The 16,281-nt window shown below is 42.5% G+C and overlaps 1 protein-coding gene across 1 annotated transcript in view; it reads left to right on the forward strand.

The window, feature by feature from the left end:
• Positions 1–227: 227 nt before the first annotated feature.
• LOC126418795 (synaptotagmin-7) overlaps positions 228–16,281 on the forward strand; it is a 332,326-nt gene continuing 316,272 nt past the window's right edge. Inside the window, exon 1 of the mRNA XM_050085726.1 lies at positions 228–352. The gene's annotated coding sequence lies outside the window, so the exon portion shown is untranslated. The remainder of the gene's footprint in view (positions 353–16,281) is intronic.

Raw genomic sequence — 16,281 nt, forward strand, 5'->3', positions numbered from 1 at the left:
GTCAATTATGTAACTGTTGATAAAATTATAACTATAACCTCTGTATCAGTAAACACGATTATTTTAATGTTTCACGTGCATTCACTAGGGTATCAATCCCTACAGTTGTGGTGTCTGTTTTGTATTCTTATGGTGCTGCTGTTGTTGTTGTTGCAGGACAACAGGAGCCAGCCCGAGTCCCAAGTCGGGTGCGGGGGCGGCTGGATCGGGGGCGGGCGGCGGTGGCGGTGCGGCGGGCGGCAGCGGCTGTGGGGGCGGCGGCGGCGGCAGCGGCCTCCACGGAGACGCCAAGTCGCCCCCTGCGCCCCACAACAAGGCGCTCGCCGGCGTCAAAGGCGACCAGCATCCCTCGGTGAGTGACTCATGCCTCCAGTCCCGCCACACCTGCAGACCCCAAATCGCGGCTCCCACCCTGGCTCATGCTGGTGACAACGTGACACTTTTAACTTTGAAAGACATAAAATTGAGACCACTTTTGTAACCGCTTTAACATCAACCATCTCAGGTTGATGTTTTGCACTGGAGACTACTAGTTCATATCACTAACTGTATACCAAAAATTGGCGCGGAAACGCATCGTAACGGCAGCCGCTACTTGGGCGACCTCTGTCAAGTTTCCGTCCACCTATGACGCGCAGGCGCATGCGCAATTGTGACACTATACTCGCTTTCTCTGTCGGAATGCGGCCTTGCTGAGCTAACATTAAGATGTCAAATTAACAACATTAATAGTCACTGGACGTGTCACTAGGCACAAAAAAAGTTTCCTTTCTGTACACATTAATGAAATTTCCGGAACTCACGTCTCATCCAGTTCAAAGTCGCCTTCGTGGTTAATATGATCATCCGCCAACTATATTTCTCGTGATTCTTTAATAACCGAATCCCATAAGGATCACATCGGGGTCGAGAATCCGTGACAGAAAAATCTATATAATATATTGTGTGGAAATATAATGCTCAGCTACGGCTCACTGAATAGGCTGCGAAAGTCGAGTTTGCCGATCATGTTCAATGCACTTTTCACGTACTTTGTAAGTGCCTTACTGGCAATGTATTTTGTATATTTTAGCCTTCCACAGTCTCAGATCATCCTTTACCGAAACGAGAAGACCCGAACTCTTTGTGGGTTTAGAGAAAATTACTTTGACACAATGATTCCTTAGTATTCTGACTGTTTCCGACGAATTGTTGCCGACAAATGGGAAGAAAGCCCTGGTGTAGTGCCTCGAGAATTTCGGGGTAAATTCTAGAGACCCCCGTATTCTCATCATCTCGAACACGTGTTATTTTAGAGATGAGTGTGGTAAGGTAGAACTGTGTCTACTGCACCACAATTATGTGAGTGCAGGACGTATATGTATCGGACGGATGATCGGCGCGGGAAGGTGGTCCTGAGCCCGGCTAAGAAGTTACACGTCCAGCACAAGGAATAAACGCGCCGTACTCCGTGCGACGTCAAACATTATTGTGTGAACATTTAAATGTTGTTGAAAGAAGAGAAGAGACATTTAATTATTCATTTATTCTCTTACTTTAATAAGGTCGGAACAGTTGTCTTATTAAACTTGGAGAGATTTATAGACTGTATTTATAGAAAAATGAATGTGATAGTTTCTGACGGACCGGAAGGTGTCGAGCTTACGAAAAATGTTTTAGTTGTATAAAAACTGTTATGTGTGTGATAATACAGTGAGATTGAGTTCAGGGTATGCTCGAGTGTTCGCAGTTGTTTTAAAAGTATAAAAAAATTTCTCCAAAGTAGTATCTTATCTTCGGAGAAGAAGTTGTGCAAGACATCGCAGCCCGCTATCCCGAAAAGAAGTTCGGCGAAGCAACTCCAAGTAAGTTCGATAGCCAAGGGGGAGTGTGAGTCCTGCACCAGTACCACACTGCCACCCTGAATCTCCGGAAACCACCAGACTGGTCTTGAACCGCTGCTTCTGTTCTTGGTCATGTGGGTGGTCATGTTTCTTCCTCATTAAGCCAATGACGACCTGATACATAGAAAACACATTATTTTTCAACACAGATTGTAGGTGTTCTAGTTCCTTTGGAAGGCTGCTTCTGCCGGAGACAACATGTGTGCGGTGCACTAACTTCGAAGGCCACCCATAGTTTGTGATGGGTGATGGCAGGTAGATGCCTGCAAATACACAAGTCTACATGTGTGGGTGTTGGGTAGACGGAATACCTCGAGGAACCATCTACTTTCCGACTGATCAAAACGCCCAGAAACGGCTGACAACTGCCCTTCTGTACTTCCATCGTAAATTAGGTGTTCTCGTGGATTGGATTCAGATTCTGCAGAAAATGTGACAGTTATCCTTCACCGTGGAACCACACTGCAAAAGTCTCATCTACAAATCGCCAGAAAACATTTGGTTTACGTGCTAACGAATCAGTCACCCCTCCTTAAGGTCTTCCATAAAAATGTTTTCTACCGGAAATCTTGGCCTTGACGACATCTTTTAGGGACTCAGTTACTAAAGACTTAGTTTAAATACATTTGGCGGATGATCATATTAATCACAAAAGCAGCTTTCAACTGGGAAAGTCGTGGGACCCGGTGATTACTTTAAAACCTGCAAAAAGCAAACTTTTTATGGCTTACGAGAGGTCTACCAACAATTAATTATTTTTAAGTGTGACATTTGAATTTTTAACTAGGCAAGCTTGCATTCTGACACACAGCGCACATGTCGTATAACCACATTTGCCTGAGTGCCACAGATGGAGCAATGTTCGTTGATGGCGAGAAACTAAAGAGGTCGCTTATGAAGTGGATGACTTTGCGCTTGCGTCTTCGCACCAGTTTCTGGCAAGAAGTTAGCGATGTGAGCTACCAATCCCCAGTGCAAATGTCTCACCAGAAAATGGGTGAATGATTGCCCGCCAGAATATTGTGGCGAGATATCAACATATCCGTCTGCAATCCTGCTGTTTCATGGAATGGTGTTGATACATTTCGTCGTCCAGAAATTTTCTTTGACGGACATCCCCAAGAGTCAGTACTAGTTTTACCGAATGGCGCTTCTAGTGACACAATAAAGTTGTACGTGAGCGCTTCCGGCCGGTTGGGCAGTCTCAAGTGTCCACAACTCAACATTAGTATCTTGAGCACTGCAACCGACAGAGGGCTCCCTTCACTCAGTTTTGAACACTGGGAAAATGATCCAATGGCATAAAAGGGCCGTGTAAAAAATGTTTGATCCAGTTGGAGCTGCCTTGTAGTAAAACTGAAATTGATATTGTAACAAAACTTTCTGCAGGGTGAATTTTAACATATGGAGAAATTGAAGTTAATGGTAACCGACAAGGCAGGCAACAAACAAGGAATCAATGGTAGAGGCCTTTTTATTGAGGGTGTAAAGCACCCTTTACGTTACTTTCCGTTGGAGAGAGATCTGATCCTCCTCATACAGCACGCTAGTGTTCCGCGTGACAAAAAGTCATTATTAACTAACTATATTCATTGCAATAAAACACATTTTATCACGATGACTACCATTGCTTGGAATAAAATATTATTTTTGTTGTTGTTACTGCACAGCTTCGGTTTTGAAGTCTTGTTCAAATTTTTCTGTAAGCACAGCTCATCAAAATACACTGCTGGCCACCGTAAATGCAACACCAAGAAAGACCAGAGGTAGCACAACAAAATTTATTTTGTAGATAACATGTTGACCAACTATCAAATGATTACGTTTACAGACGTCTGTGACATGTGGTTCCTGCCAGAATCAGTAGCCAGAGTAGCCGCCATTGTTGGAGATCACCGCTGCCACACGTCTCGGCATTGAGTCAAAGAGACGTTGGATGTGTTCCTGGGGTACAGCAGCCCAAGCAGCTTCCACACGTTGCCAAAGATCATCTGGTGTGGCAGCTGGGGATGTAATCTGGGTCACTTGTTGAGCAACCATGGACCACATGTTTTCTATCGGCGAAGGATCCGGAGAGCGAGCCGGCCAGGGAAGCAACTCAATCTGGTTATTGACGAAGAACCTTTGGACAATGCGTGCCACGTGTGGTCGCGCATTATCCTGTTGAAATATGGCTGTGGCCGAGCCCTGAAGGTAAGGAAGGACAATTGGCTCCAGCACCTCGGATATGTAGCGCCGGCTATTTAAAGTACCGGCAATGCGTACTAGAGGCGTGCGAGAGTAATACCCAATACCGCCCCATACCATAATACCCGGTGCAAGACCAGTGTGGCGGTGCATAATGCAGCTGTTCAGCATCCTCTCTCCATAGTGTCTCCACACTCGAATCCGACCATCGTGGTGCTGCAGACAGAAGCGTGCCTCGTCAGTAAAGACAACGTCATTCCATTCTGCCGTCCACATCCGTCTGTCATCACACCATTGGCGACGAAGACGTCTGTGGTTCTGCGTCAATGGTAGACGAAGCAATGGACGTCTTGCGGACAGACCGCTCTGCTGTAAACGGCGTCGAATGGTACGCGCAGACACTGGATGATGCGTTACAGACGCAATGTGCTGTGCTATGGTTGGGGATGTCACTGAGCGATCCGTCACTGCCATGCGCACAATTTGCCAGTCAGCACGTGCAGTGGTGCAATGAGGTGAATGCGATCGACCACGTCGGTCCGTCTTACCCTCCTGCATCCAACGGTCACATATCCGCATTACAGTTGTCTGGTTTCGTCCAACACGACTAGCGATTTCTCTGTATGATAATCCACAATCTCGGTAAGCCACTATCCTTCCTCTGTCGAACTCGGATACTTGATCAAACGATGTTCGCTGTTGTCTACGAGGCATAACTGATCGTCTTGTGAAACAACCACAAGGTAAACGCACGTGCCGAACGTACACTCGTCGAAATCGCCAAGCCTTAAATGGCGCTATGAGGTGGCGCTACGGGCGCGCGTGATGTGCGTCTGCGCTGAAATTCTAATCAGTTGCATATCTCATCGCTGTAAACCCATGGTGTAAATTTCACTTGATTCGGATGCTTCCTTCAGGGTGTTGCATTTACGGTGGCCAGCAGTGTATTTGCTGGGCGGGCGCCTCGCAGCTTTAAAACATTTCAAGACACTCACTATTGTATAACACGATTATCTGCTAGGAAAGCAACTCTTTGCTGCCAGTTTCAGTATACCTGACCATCATCATTAGACAAGGTAAACGTTCTTATTGTATCCTGTGCGACGGAATTACTCTGTTGAATCAGTGTTAAAAAGACAATCACCTTCAGTTATTTTCTTTTTATTACTAACACCACAGCAATAATAAAGGCATACGAACAGCAATAATAAGTTTGATCTTACCAGAGGATAATAAAAGATTAGCATGATGGCAAAAGTGATGCTATGGTACAGAGACTTTCTTTGCCCGTGTTCCTGTTAAATTCTAAGATCTCATAAAATTATGCAGTGATGTATACTATGAAGTCTGGTAATGCTAGCCAACATTTTTTCCATATCACTGCTTGAGTTGATAATTCTGACTTCTAACCCAGGGATGTTCACCTTTGTACTTCAGTATATATTTGCAATGGTCACAACTGTGGTGTTAAAGATAAATATGTTTTACTACACGACAGTCATCTTGCTACAAAGTCTGTTGTATAGACAGTTTGTTGCTTGCACTTGGCTGCTTTGAAAGCAAAAAACCGTTTCAAGTTCATCACTTATGTGATCTACTACATCTCATACTAGAACACATGTCGTCGAAGTGTAATAGTACTCCAACTCAATTACGCTGTTACCATGAAACAATTGTGCATCGTCCTCTGGAATGTATGGCATGCAGGAGTTTGTGCTATGTATAAAATTATATGTATCATAGAAACCTTCCATTTTTCGGCATTTGTTCATTAGACCTTGCTTGTTCCTTATCTTCTCGTTTATCTCCGAATTGCTCAAAATCACTCAGTGCCATTACGGCACAAACTGTAAATCTATGGTAGATATAATTTAATGAAAAGCACCAGTTTGCTTTTGTTCTACAATATTGTAGAACAAAAGCAAACTGGTGCTTTTCATTTATTATTATAATGTTGTTCCACCAAGAACCGACGGAAGATTCTGTTAATATGGTAGACATATGTATCAACAATGAATCTTCCACTGATATCATTACTTTATTTTTACATTTCTAGAAAAAAATTATCTAGTTACTTTTCTCTGATGAATTATAATCAAGTTACGAAATTTGAATCGTCATGCGACGTTTATATGCTGTCTTTTTTCTTAACACACATAAAAGTGTAGTAAATTTGTGCAGAATTTGAAGTGTAAGTAGGTAATCTTCACTTAATCGTTTTAAGTATTAGAAAGAGGTACGGATACTGAAATAAACAGGAATGAAAAAAATTAAAATATGTATCAGATTAAGTCACTAAGTAATTTGAAACACAGTATAGGTGCAAAATTCACGACTCATTATTCTGATTTATTTTTTAAATTATAATACACTGAAGCGCCAAAGGAACTAGTACACCTACCTAAAACGTGTAAAGCCCCCAGCGAGCACTCAGAAGTGCCACAACACTACGCGGCATGGATTCGACTAATGTCTGAAGTATGCTTGAGAGAATTGATACCATGCATTCTGCAGAACCGTACACAAATTTCTAAGAGTACGAGGGGCTGGAGATCTCTTCTGAACAGCACGTTGCAAGACATCCCAGATGCGCTCAACAATGTTCACGCCTGGGAATTTAATGGCAAGCGGACGTGCTTTTGGACACAGAAGAGTGTTCCTGGAGCCATTCTGTAGCAATTCTGGACGCGTGGGCTGTCGCATCGTCCTTCTAGAAGTGTCCAAGTCCGTCTGAATTCACAATGTACGTGTATGGATGCAGGTGGCCAGACAGGATGCTTATGTATGTTTCATCAGTCAGAGTTGAATCTAGATACGTCACGAGTCCCATATCACTCCAACTTCACACGCCCTACACCATTACAAAACCTCCACCAGCTTGAACAGTCCCCTGCTGACATGCAGCGTCCATGCAATCATGAGGTTGTCACCATATACGTGCACGTCCATCCGCTCGATACAATTTGAAACGGGACTCGTCCGACCAGGCAACGTGTTTCCAATCATCAACTGTCCGATGTTGGTATTGCCTGGCGAAGGCGAGGCATAAAGCTTTGTGTCGTGCAGTTAACAAGGGAACACGAGTGGGCCCTCGGCTCTGAAAGCCCATGTCGATGATGTTTCGTTGGAAGGTTCCCACTCTGACACTTGTTGATGGCCCATCATTGAAATGTGCAACAATTTCCGGAAGTGTTGTACTATTGTCACGTTGACCGATTCTCTTCAGCTGTCGTTGGTCCCGTTCTTACTGGATCTTTTTCCAGCCGCAGCAATTTCGTCGTTCTGATGTTCTACCTCACTCCTGATGTTCACGATACACTGGTGAAAAGATCATACGGGAAATACTACTTCACCGCTACCTCGGAGATGCTGGGTGCTATCGCTCGTACGGCGACTACAACACCACGTTCAAACTCACTTAAATCTTGATAACCTGCCATTGTAACAGCAGTAACAAACCTAACAACTGCGCCAGGCACTAGTCGTATTATATAGCCTTGATGACCGCAGCGCCGTATTGTGCCTATTTACATATCTCTGTATTTGAATAGCATGCCTAAACCAGTTTCTTTATCGCTTCAGTGTATAATCGTATGATATTGGAATAAACGTTACCGTACCGTTACCGTACGTTAACTTACGAAACGATCCTTTTCTGACTGTTTCAGAAACACGTGCACGATGCACTGTGGAATATATTATTACATTGTATGTCAAGATAACGTAAAAGCAGACTAAGAGCTTCTAAGATTTTTTTGATCGAATTCGACCTTGTGCCATTCAGACATATAAGATTCTTCTACAGCATTTAGCTGCTGCTGTCTAGTTTATTTGAATGCCTGGCCTCCTCCAGGCAGCTACGCATTGGAACCGATGAGAGAATAGTGAGACGGCAGGTTTACAGTGGATTGTACAGCCAAATAGTGGTAGTGTTAACAGGCGTTTGTTCAAGCAGTCTTACACGGTACCCCAGCCGTCCGCGGCCAAAATATGTGCTTGCAACGACGTCGATCCCGGAATGTGCTGGTGCCCCAAACTGCCGGCGGCATTCGTTGTCCTGAGTCCCGAACGGTTATGTACCACAATGCTGCCGCCAACAGTGAAGGAGCCAACGGCACCCGGCCAACGTCACCCGCCCACGTCCTCCAGAGCCTTACCGGCTACGCACCCCGCGCTTAGTCGTAGTGCACATGTTGTGTGTTTGTGTGCAATAGGCGTCACCAGATGTCCGTTTCCTAGCAGCAATGCCGCAGTCGCTCTCCATGGGATCTACCAGGCCGTTGGCCAGTGACGTGTAGTAGGCTACGAGCTGTAAGGGCGCGCCTCCTCTAGAAGTACCGTACCGTAGACGGCTTGCACACCGTAGGCCGAAGTTCCTCAGAGGGTGGATGTCGGCCGCACGCCAGCTCCCCACATCGGTGAAGTTTCTCAAGTTCCGCAGCCGCGAGGACCCAGGTAGGCGCGGCTCTCCAGAACTCGGTGAGTCAATCAGCGGCAAGTCGTCAATTGATCTTCACTACCAAGTGTGGGCCGTGGTATCTCTGAAACTCCAAAGCTCATCATTCTCCCGGATTCATAACTTATGCAGAACGGTGATAAGACTGAATGCTTTGACTCCCTAAGCAATATTTATTGCATCCTTATAGACAGACATCTGACGTAGCCTTCCTGGAGGATAATGAGTAGGTTTACTTTTTATTACTTGTCCAGTGATAATTTCATAGCTCGCTGTAACCAAAGCACCGACTGCTAGGTTCAAATAGCTCTGAGCACTATGGGACTTAACTTCCAAAGTCATCAGTCCCCTAGAACTTAGAACTACTTAAACCTAACTAACCTAAGGACATCACACACATCCATGCCCTAGGCAGGATTCGAACTAGCGACCGTAGCGGTCGCACGGTTCCAGACTGTAGCGCCTAGAACTGCTCGGCCACAAAGGCCAGTCCGATTGGTAGGCACAGTTATATTTGCAACGTGTCAGTTTCTCGGTAGCACACAAGTGCCGTAGTTACAAAATATTACTTCACTCTCCATTACACCATGTTAAATGTTCCATACGCTCTACCGCTAACCGGTGTCGCAAACCCCTGTCTGTCTGGAGTGTTTTGTCGTAACACCGACAATACCGTCCGGTGGCTTACTTGATTAGCATATCGGCCGGAATGGCCTCAGCTGTCAGACTGCGGTAGAAATAAACATTTAAAAATTCACAATTGGCACGAAGAACTGTAATTTTAATGTGCAGACTCTATATAAACGCATTCCGACATGAAGGTATGTCTGAAGGAACAGATACTGTTATGACGATTAATGCTGTATAAACACAGACATTGTATCCATAAATTACATATCCATGCCTCGAAGGACTAAAGTGACGATAAAGTATTCGTCTCTCCCAGTGCGGCAGTCATGAAATGTGTGAGCGTAATTGATGTGGGCCCGGTCACATATGGACTTTTGGGTTGGATCTGGACGCCTACTTGGGTAGCCAAAGCTGTCAAGGCGACCACCCGAGTTAAATGTCGAATCCGAATCCGGCACAAATTTTCCTCTGTCACAAACAGCTGACGTCAATCCGGATTCGCAAGATACAAATTAATTTTGTAATAAATATATCAATTTTCCACTAATGAATTACACTTCTCTTGGCCGCGAGAACCTACGTAGTCTCATGGCATCACTGCGCAAAGTGACTCAGGCCATACAGTATATTACAGTGTAAATAACTTTGCCACAAGACGACGATAGACACATTATCCAAAACCAATAACGAGAGATCTATGTGTGACATTTCAGCTCTTAAATCAAGTATACGTAATCTGAAAAGTTACTTCCACATGGTACATCAGTTTAGAAAGAATGATGCATTAAGACGGAAATAATGTAGTATGTAAACCATCTTTCTATTTTCATTAACATTTGGCCAACTGCAATATCTTTTTAACTAAGTTATGTTCAGAGAAATATCTTTGCAATTTTACTTAATCTGACCAACAAACGTTTAACACCAGATACTTAAAAGTAATGCAAACAGTGCTTCATTTAACAAGCCATTATAATGCATCGTGCATGACAATGACGGATGAAATATATCAAATACAAAGTATGGGAAAAACGAACCTCTATCACTACAAGTCAGTGAGATACCGCTTTTGTATTTGAAATGAAGTGAGGCGCATGTGCGAAAAATATATGTAAGTTTACGGTACATATTATGTAATATACCTCAAGACGCAGTTCCTGCCGATCCCTAAAGATTTAAAGCAACTAATATGCGGTACATAAAATTACAAAAGATTAACACACCGCAACTGAAAATGCATCGTTCCTCCCCAACTATTTCTATTGAATTTGCCTGGATATGGAGTATCCTCTTAGTTGTGACACTACATTAGTGATTCCGTGTCAGAAAGGTCTCAGTTCGCACTAACTGACGGAAAATCATCGAGAAAAACGGAAATAATATCGCATTCCCGAAGGAAGCGTCATAGGCCCACTGCCGTTCCTAATCTACATATAATTTAGAAGACAATCTAAGCAGCCCTCTTCGACTGTTTGTGGATGATGTTATTTACTATCTCGTAAAGTCATCAGATGACCCAAACCAGTTGTAAAATGATTTAAGCGAGATATATGTATGATGCGAAAAGTGGCGATCAAATCTAAATAATAATAAATGTGAAGTCATCCAAATGAGACCTAAAAGGAATCTACTAAATTTCGGTTATACTATAAATCACACAAATCTGAAGGTAGCAAATTTAACTTAATACTTGCTGATTATAATGACGAATAACTCACAGTGGAATGACCACATACACATGATACGAGGAAATCAAACCAAAGACTGCGATTTATTCGCAGAACACTTAGAAAATTGAAGAGGTCTGCTAAAGAGACAGCTTATACTACACTTATCCGCACTCTTCTGGGGTATTACTGTGAGGTGAGGTATCCGTATCAAATAGGATTGATGGAGGAAATTGAAAAAGTTCATAGAAACGCGGCTCGTTTTCTATTTTTGCGAAGTAGGAAGAGAGTGACACAGGTATGATAAGAAAATTGAGGTGACAGTCATTAATTCAAAACCGTCTCATGAAATTTGAATCACCAACGTTCTCCTCCGGGTGCGAAAGTATTTTATTAGTACCCGCCCACATAAGAGAAATGACTGATAATAAAATAAGAGAAATCAGAGCTGACACGGAAAGTTTTAATTTTTTTTCTTTTTTATCCGGTGACTTCTCTTCCAGACGCTTAATTTTGAATTTGCAGAGTAATCGTGTGGCTGCCTCTGCATTACAATAACAATTTCACCAAGCGAACAGAATGCATTTTTGTTTTAAATTACTTTCCAGGAAATATGTAATGCAATGCTGCACAAATTAAGTACCAAACCATTTACCTCTAGGTATTAAACATAGCGAGCCCAATTCTGTAACAACTCATACAACTGACAGTGAAAGACAAGATAGAATTACAAAAATGGAAAGGAGGGAGCAGGAGCGTTTATCTTGGCAACAAAATTTGATTCCGGTACTTCATTTGGAAAGAAGCCGGACGTATGTGAGAAACATACGCAATTTTTTTGAGAACACATTTTATGAGCAGTCAACACGATGCATTTCTTACCGAGATGACGTGATTGTTCCATGAAACAAGATTTATCTTCATCTGTGTCATCAGATATCATAAAATACAGCGCATATCGCCGAGTCAACTGTAGGATATGGGAAGTGGGAGTATTGGCTTTTATTATGATAAAAACCGGATGGAGTGCGGCGCATATCGCATCCCATGTTCCTTCAGACATACAGATAAATAAACACAGTATTATAGGTCGTAAGTTAAAAATCAGTTGCTTACCCTATTAATGTCTTTGAAATGTGATGACTCTCCTCAATGTTCACTGACAGCCTCATACGGAGTACCATATCTTGTACAGAATGACATGCATGTTTTAGCTTTGCAGAATAACCGCTGCTAGGGCTAAAACGTACTTTTTTTCGTCATCTGCCTTGCGACTGGGTTGATTCGATCCACCACAAATTCCTCTCCTGTGCCAATGTTTTCATCTCAGAGCAGCAATTGCAAATTACTGGATGTATTCCAATCTCTATCTTTCTCTACAGTTGTTATCCCACATAGCTCCCTCAAGTACCATAGAAGTTATTCCCTGATGTCTAATCAGATGTTCTATCATCCTGTCCCTTCTTCTTGTCAGTGTTTGCCCGCATCTCGTGGTCGTGCGGCAGCGTTCTCGCTTCCCACGCCCGGGTTCCCGGGTTCGATTCCAGGCGGGGTCAGGGATATTCTCTGCCTCGTGATGGCTGGGTGTTGTGTGCTGTCCTTAGGTTAGTTAGGTTTAAGTAGTTCTAAGTTCCAGGGGACTGATGACCCTACATGTTAAGTCCCATAGTGCTCAGAGCCATTTCAACCATTTGTCAGTGTTTCCCATATACTCCTTTCCGCGTCGATTCGGCCGAGAGTCTCATCATTCTTAATCTTATCAGCCCACCAATTTTTCAGAAACCTTCTGTAGCATCACATGCCAAATGCTTCGATTCTCTTCTGTTCTGTTTCTCCCATTGTCCATGTTTCACTACCATACAATGCTGTGTTCAAAACTTACATTATCAGAAATTTCTTCCTCAAGTTAAGGTCTACATTTGATAGTAAAAGGTTTCCCTTGGACATGAATGCCCTTTTTCCCAGTGTTGATCTGCTTTGTGCGTCCTCTTTTCTCCATCCTTCAAAAGTTATTTTGCTCCCTACGTAGGAAAATTCATGAACTTCACCTACTTCGTGATTCGCAGTTCTGATGTTAAGTCTCTTATTGGTCTCATTTCTGCTCATGATAATTATTTTCGTCTTTCTTCGATTTACTCTGTCCATATTCTGTGCTCACTAGACTGTTCATTACATTCCAAAGATGATGTAGTAGTTTTTCACTTTTACTGAGGATAACAATGTCATCAGCGAATCTGATCATTGATATGCTTTCACCTTTCTTTCTTTTCCGTCATTGCTTCTTCGGTGTATACACTGAAATGTAGGGTGCGAAGGACTACATCCCCGCCTTACGTATTTTTTAATCCGAACACTTAGTTCTTGGTCTTCCATTCTTATTTTCCCCTCTCAGTACTTGTACGCATTGTATTTTTTCCAGGTCGACAACTCCTATGAACGTATTTTTATTTTTCTTTAGTCTTGCTTCCATTATCAACCGCAACGTCAGAAGTGGCCTCTCTGGTGGCTTTACCTATCCTAAACTAAAACTTATCGTCAGCTAACACATCCTCAATTCTATTTTCTATTCTTTTCGGTATTATTCTTGTCAACAACTGGGATGCATGAGCTGTTAAGCTGATTGTGTGATAATTCTCGCCCTTATTTGGGTCTTGCTATCTTCAGAACTGTATGTATGGCGTTTTTCCGAAGGTTTGCTGGCATATCGCTAGTCTCATACAGTCTTCACACTAACGTGAATAGTCGGTTTGTTTCCAATTCACGAAATAATTTTAGAAATTCTTATGGAATTTTATCTATCCCTTCTGCCTTATTCGATCTTAAATTTTGCAAAGCTCTTTTAAATTTTGATTCTAATACTGAATCCCCTACATCTTCCCTGTCGGTTCTTGTTCCTTCTTCTATCACATCATCAGACAAGCCCTCACCGACATAGATGCCTTCAATGTACTCGTTCCACCTATCCCGTGTCTCCTTTGCATCTAACAGTTTGATTTCCACTGTAGTCGTAATGTTATCGCACTTGCTTTTAATTTCACCAACGTTTCTTTCGACATCTCTGTATGCTGAGTCAAACTTGAGTCGACCTATTACGTAGCAAATATTTACAACACAGGTATGTTTATGAACCATCAAGCATAATGAGTTACTGAAAAGAGCTGTTTTTTGACCTTAGCTACAGCTGCACTACTTCTTCAAGGTCAATGGAAGTGAGGCGCAAGACTGAAATCCTGCGCACTTTAGATAATCATTTAACATATTAGTACTTGACAGTCACGTTATAAAATTTTAGTAACTCAACTGGAGATTAAAACGATTCTATCAAGGATTATGCCTCTTTCTCTCAAATAAGCAACATAGTTACCCTATGATATTGTGATCATTTTATCAGTTACAGGTTTGATCGTACATGATAAGAAAATTAGAAACCAGCAAAGGTGTCTAATTGATTATAGCTATTACGTATGTGTAGAACTCCATACACATTTCGCTGAACATAATATAGTAAAAAGTATTGCATTTATCTACTAAAACTTTCTTCGGTTGCAACACATTGTTCTTTTTGACTTGGTGCACTGTATATAAGTTGTTTTGATGACTACATGTCTTTAATATTAAGTGTTTGTGTGTCACAGAGGCATCTGTTGTTATTGGCGTTTCAGTAATACCTCTAACGCCGCCTAGCGGCCAAGATATTTACTTTGTAACTTGCTAGACGACTTTTGCTAGTTTGCGCACTGATGTTATAAAACAATGTTTATTCTTGACAAGATACTGTGTTTCAATGTAAGATTTTCTTTGAAATGAACTTTTCTATGTTTTATCTTGAGGTACAGTTTGTATGACAGATCCGACGGTGCCGATGCCGATACACGCCATGAGAAGTGAAAATTAAAGAAAAATTTTCAACAACCAAGTGTAATTCATTAGTACCTAACATATTCACAAAGCCCATAAAAGATTTCATGTCTAAAGTGATGAGACAGCCTTTTGTAGAATCCGAATACAGCCGCCAGAAATACAGGGAAAATTGTGACTACTCATGATGATTGCATATAATATAGTACGTCGTTAAATGCAGGATGAGAAGAATGGTGTATCGTAAAACGTCGGAGTTTATGTTTCCGCAAACTGCCCCTGCCCGCAATGCGTCGACAGCTGATACGGCTGTTGTTGCTACAGTAGTCACTCGGAACAGAGTAACTTTAATACTTTTATCGAATGTGCAGATAGGCTAACAGAGAATATTTACTGTCAAAAATGTAAGATACAATACAATAAAACCACGCTGAACGTCACTCCATGTCATCGGACCTTGTATTATTTTACCCTTCCTACAGCTTTTATTGAAATACAATATTAACACACAAATGCGCCACCATCATACGGCCTTTATTTCCTGTTTTCGAATGAGCAGTCCACAGTCATTGTTCGTAAAAGAATTTCTGCTATGATGTGAGTATACAGGATGAAGCAGCTAAGTCATGCTACCCTATATATCTCTAGAATGAATAAACATATCGAGGTGCTGTTTTCAGCTAGTTATAGCAGACAATATGTCAAGTAACTTTCATCGTTCATAGACGCCGAATTATGACACCAAATTTGTTTTTTCTAATGGAATAAATATTTTTTCTGTGGTATTTGAAAGAAGCTAACAGAACTTCAGCGACATAACATGTATAGGACGTGATCCAATAGCATCAAGAGAACAACGCCGTGAACCACTGGACCGCCGTCAGGACAAGCGGTTTCAAAAATCTGTTGACAACTTATCCCAAATGTAAGTAGACACGTAGGCTATGTGATAAAAAGTATCCGGACACCCCCCGAAACATACGATTTTTCATATTAGGTGCATTTTGCAGCCACCTACTGCCAGATACTCCATATTAACGACCTCAGCATTCATTAGACGTAGTGAGAGAACTGAATGGGGCTCTCCGCGGAACTCACGGACTTCGAACGTGGTCAGGTGATTGGGTGTCAATTGTGTCATATGTCTGTACGCGAGATTTCCACACTCCTTAACATCCCTAGGTCCACTGTTTCCGATGTGACAGTGAAGTTGAAACGTGAAGAGGCACGTACAGCACAAAAGCGTACAGGCCGACCTCGTCTATTGACTGACCGAGACCGTCGACTGTTGAAGAGGGTCCTAACCTAACATCCATCCAGACCATCACACAGGAATTCTAAAATGCATCAGTATCCACTGCAAATACTATGACAGTTAGGCGGGAGGTGAGAAAACTTGGATTTTATAGTAGAGCGGCTGTACATAAGCCACACATCATGCCGGCAAATGCCAAACGAGGCCTCGCTTCTACATCTACATCCATACTCCGCAAGCCACCTGACGGTGAGAGGCGGAGGGTACCCTGAGTACCTCTATCGGTTCTCCCTTCTATTCCAGTTTCGTATCGTTCGTGGAAAGAAGGATTGTCGGTATGCTTCT

This window comes from Schistocerca serialis, chromosome 9 (assembly GCF_023864345.2).
Source record: "Schistocerca serialis cubense isolate TAMUIC-IGC-003099 chromosome 9, iqSchSeri2.2, whole genome shotgun sequence".
Classification (NCBI taxonomy): Eukaryota; Metazoa; Arthropoda; class Insecta; order Orthoptera; family Acrididae; genus Schistocerca; species Schistocerca serialis.